Consider the following 4,867-nt stretch of genomic DNA (forward strand, 5'->3'; position numbering starts at 1 on the left):
AAAGGCCTTGGAAGGCAGCTGCACTTCACTTCCCAACATGTCACCATCACAAGCCGCTGTGCTCCTTAGTCACTCTAGATTAAACCCTCTCATTCTTTCTCCAGGTCCTAGAGATTAATACCTGCTAAAATAGACAATGGCCACATGGGGTTTTTCTACAATGCCCACTTCCACCAAGTTTACTCCTTTAAGTATTCAAAGGTTACCTCATATACTAATATATGTCACCATAATTGTTTTAGAGGTTTTCTCTTCTTGTGATTAATGTTTGTTTATACATGGAGGTTCTGTTAAATTCTGCTTGCTGACACCTTTGGTCACCATGACATCCCTCTTCAGCTTTCCATTAAAGTTAATGTGGTTTGTTGGTATTTAAAAAAAATAAAGTCAATTATTCAAAGATCAATATGTCTTACTAACAAAGATGTTCAAACATATTCTGTTCTTAGATATGTAGGTGTTGGTAATCTGTAAAAGACTTTTTTTTATTTTTTTATTATGAAAATACCGTAAAGAGGAGTTACAATTACATGGGCAAGATAATGAGTACATTTTATATCCAGCATTGTTGCTTCCTCCTTTGTTTCCCCTTCCTATCCCTTCCCATATCCCACCCCCCCACCAATATCTGCCTCCCCTGCCAAAGTTGTAAAGTTTGTTTTTAGACATAATGACTTGTACATCTCATTGTTGCAATGGGTCTACCTGTATCCCTATTTAAACTATTTGTTTTTTCCCTTCCCCTCCACAAATTATATCAACATCAAATACAATGAAAGCAGGGGTTATATCATGGGGGAAGGACATACAAAGCAACAAAGAAATCATCTTATAAATATGTTAGAAACAATCGCAAGAAAGTAAAAAACATTTGAATACTTATCTTGGGGCTCATTTCACCTAACATCAACATATCTGACCTTTTCTGCTTGTCTCAGACATATACTAGTTATGTAAAAGACATTTTATTCATTGGCAAAGATTTGAAATGTTTTTGTTGTCCTGACTGATAGAACATGGTTCTATCATATTGGGCAAAATAATATCACTTTGCCACTGGAATCCCAAAAAACTTGCATGACCAATTTTCATTTTTTCAATAAACCTGTGTGCCTAAAAACATACACACAAATGTATGTATGTATATGTGTATGTCTGTGTATAAACTTGCTCAAAATAATCTCATTGTATATATTAAAAACTGTCATCATAGTGTAAAAAAGCAATTTTTTTCTATTTTGTGGTACTGATATTTCCTAAAATTATTTGTTCATTAACTGCAATTGTAAATTTTATGTTAAATCAAATGTACTTCTTGTTAAATATATTTATTTATTTATCAAGGAAAGTAGGAAAAGTAATGAGACCTAGCTCTGCTCCTAACCAGCTGTGATGTAAAAACAACAAAACAAAAACAAAAATAAAAAAGCAAAGACAAATATAAACAGAAATGGTTTTAAAAAAGGCTTGGAGGAGGTGGGGAGGGAAGGGATGCTGGGGGGAAAATGTGAGGGTAACAATGCTCCATGGGAAATGTACTCATTACCTTGCTCATGTAACTGACACCCCTCTGTACAGTATCTTTATAATAAAAAATATATTTTAGAAAAGGGCTGGAAAAAATTGAGGAATCAAAAGAAAAAATGATTTCTTTTAGATTAAAATGTATTTGAGAAGTAAAAATTGTCTAAAATATTTGCTAAAAAGGAAAAATTAATACAAACTACAGAATATTTGAATGAGTATAGATGGTGTGATTAAGTAGCAATAGTCTTAATGTCTTAAAGATAGAGTTTATAAGTAAAGTAGGTATGAAATTAAATTGGCTATGATTTAAATAAGGTAAATATTAATACCCTAACATAAAACCAGCATGTCATTATTTATATCCATCTATAAAAGTAATTGTTTGTGCTTTAATGTATGTTTCCAAAGCTTTTTGGGATGCAGAACTAAGAGGACAACAACTCCTACATTCCTCATTGTAATTGAAAAGTTTTAGTAACATCTACAATTTCTTAATCACAACTAATATTATAATATGTTATATATAATTAAAAATAACTAGATTGTTTAATCAATCACTATTTTAAACTTTAATAGCTATTGTTATGTCTTTTGTTGTTATACATTTGTAGTCAGACACAAAAGGACAGATGGCTCTTACAAGCTTGTCAGATGTAACTTTAATTCTTAACAAGTTACAGGTAGGCTCTGTTTACTATTTCTATTGGTCTTCTTGTTGTTTAATTGGAAATAAAAAGGGGTTTGTGGCAAAGATTTGTTTGATCTGAGGATTGCAGTTCAAAGCCAGCCCAGGCAGAAAAATCCCTGTGAGACTCCATTTCCAAATTAACCACCAAAGAACCAGGCTGGAAGCATAGCTTAAAAAACTCTTATCTCTAATTAACCAGCCAAATGTGAGAACTGGAACTGTGGCTCAAAGGAGTAAAGCCCTAGACTTGAGCAAAAGTGCTCAGGGACAGTGCCCAGGCCTTGAGTTCAAACCCTGTGACTATAGAGATGTCTACAGGGACATCCCAGCAATGAGCAGCTGGCCTTCCAGGCCAATACTAACACTGAGGAACCATGGAGAGGAGTAAGATGGGATGGTGTCACATCCTAAATGGAGCCACTCTTTGCCCACCCTTTCAAAATTAACCAGAGCTGGGAGATCAAGAGAGATAGTTTATTAGCTTGCTCATCTAATGCCCATACCTGTCTACTTCTTAACTGGGCAGGAAGTTATACTCTTGCTAGTCATCTGTAATAGTAGGTGGTAAAAGCTAACGTTGTAAATGGGGGATAACTTTTTAAAATCCCAACCCCCTGTATCTGCTCAAAGCCCTAACTGGCCATGATTTGGGGCTGGCATCAGCCACATACATTCAGAAAAAAGTTTTTGGACTTGAGGTCATGTCCCTATAGAGAGCTGTCTAGGGCATGCACAGGTAGCTTAAGTATTGTTAGGGTCACCAGAGATCGGGTTCTCTAGGCAGACAGGAAAAATGCTTTTGCAAATCAAAATGCTGAACTAGCTACACTGTAGCCCAAAAGGTCTGTGCATTAGTTAAAAGTAAATGTTATATATTCCTTCCTCTCTGGAGTAAATATTGCTCCTAATGGCATCTGATCCTGGCAAACTCTTGGTAAAATAGATTGAGGTTTTAGTTACATTAAATTTCTTTAACTAGTTTGTGTAGAAATTTACAGACAACTCAGCATGAGATATGCAATATGTCTGAACCACTGGGAGAGTCTGCCCAGCCTAGATCCTTCTAACCTGGAGACAAAGTTCAAGATGCCTCATTCCTGCCTTGAACAGATTCTACACCATCATCCTGACCACCGGGTCCACCTTGGTAAAAGTAGACAGGACCCCTGCCTGGCTCTATCTCTCTCAGCTAACTCCTGCTTTGTATCTACAAAAACTAAGATTCTTGTGGAACATTCTTTCTGTAAATCTTACCCAACATGACCTAAAAAAAGGACTGCTGGCTATGTTATTATGCTTACAAAACAGGTATAGGCCAGGAGGACCTCCTTTAGAAAACGTTGGTTAAAGTAACTTACTTAGGCTCTTGGTTCTGAAGGACAAAAATTCAGCTAACTAAAGAAAAAAATCAATAATTTAATTTCATGTGTATAAAACCAGTAAAAAAAAAAAAAAGTAAGGAAGCTAAGTATAAGTAACTTCCAGGTGACTCTTGCTGGGTGAAAGTAGTTCTCCATCCAGTGCCAAAAGGCCTAGAAGTGAGATAGGCCATTCATTAAATACAGATACCTAGCTCAAAGTGAGCTAGAAAAACTGCTTCAGGGAAATGCAGGTGTCATAGCCTTAGAAATACTTTACATAAACAAGCTCTGATTCAGTCTTGATTAACCTCCCTAAATGGCTTAAATCACCCAACTCTGAGTAGATCTTAAATTTTCCCCTATATAAAAAGTTGAGGAGAGACGCTTGAAGTTCCAGGAAGATGGCGGAGGAGAAGCTGGAATCTGAACAAGCTCTCGCATAGAAAGCAGTTTTAGAGTTCCAGTGAACAGTCCTAAGCCAGAGAATCACACCAAGTGTGCCATCACAGGACAGAGAGTTAGGCAACAGAGGGGAAGCCAAGGCAAGGAGACATATCTGAGTGCTTGCCAGCAGCCGCCACCGCGGCAGGGTCGTGCAGCGACCGCAGGGCACCCAAACCACAGAGAGTCCGGGACGAAGGAGCCAGACGCAGCAGGCAAACGGATTCTACTCAACACCAGCAAGAACTGACAAGGAGCGGACATCTTCATCCTGCAGTTTCCAGACCAGAGATGACAAAGGAACCAAGACTCGGCATGAGTAGAAGCTTGACGTCCTCACTCCGTCTCAGAGAGCAGAGGAGGGAAGGCCACCCCTCCCCCCCCAGCACCGGTGATCTCCATCTTGGATACCGACAAAGCTCGGAGGAGCTGCTAGCTCCAGCTCAAGCCTTGGAATAAAACGAGTCACAAGAACTTAACGGCGAAGTGACCTACCAGACCCAGCTCCATCCAGGGAAAAGTCACCCAGCTCAGGCACCAGCCATAGGAGTGGCTTTCCGGACTGGGTAACCAGACCAGAGGCTGCCCCTCCCTCTAGCAGCCTCCACAATCAATTGAAAAACAGAAACCCTGAGAATGGCTCCAGGCTGGGCTCTGTGAGTTATTCACAAAATGGCCCCAGGGAAAAGCTACTGTTTGTTGAAAGGCCTCAACTCTACCGATAACCTAGTCTCATCACTGCATCCCCCTCTTTTGTGATTCTCAAAGCAGATCACCCTCCCATTAAACTAACCTGAGAAGGGGATCTCAAAATCTTGGGTAAAGCAGAGCATTTTTCTGCCTGTTCGAA

Source organism: Dipodomys ordii, unplaced genomic scaffold, assembly GCF_000151885.1.
Source record: "Dipodomys ordii isolate 6190 unplaced genomic scaffold, Dord_2.0 Scaffold32, whole genome shotgun sequence".
NCBI classification, from domain to species: Eukaryota; Metazoa; Chordata; class Mammalia; order Rodentia; family Heteromyidae; genus Dipodomys; species Dipodomys ordii.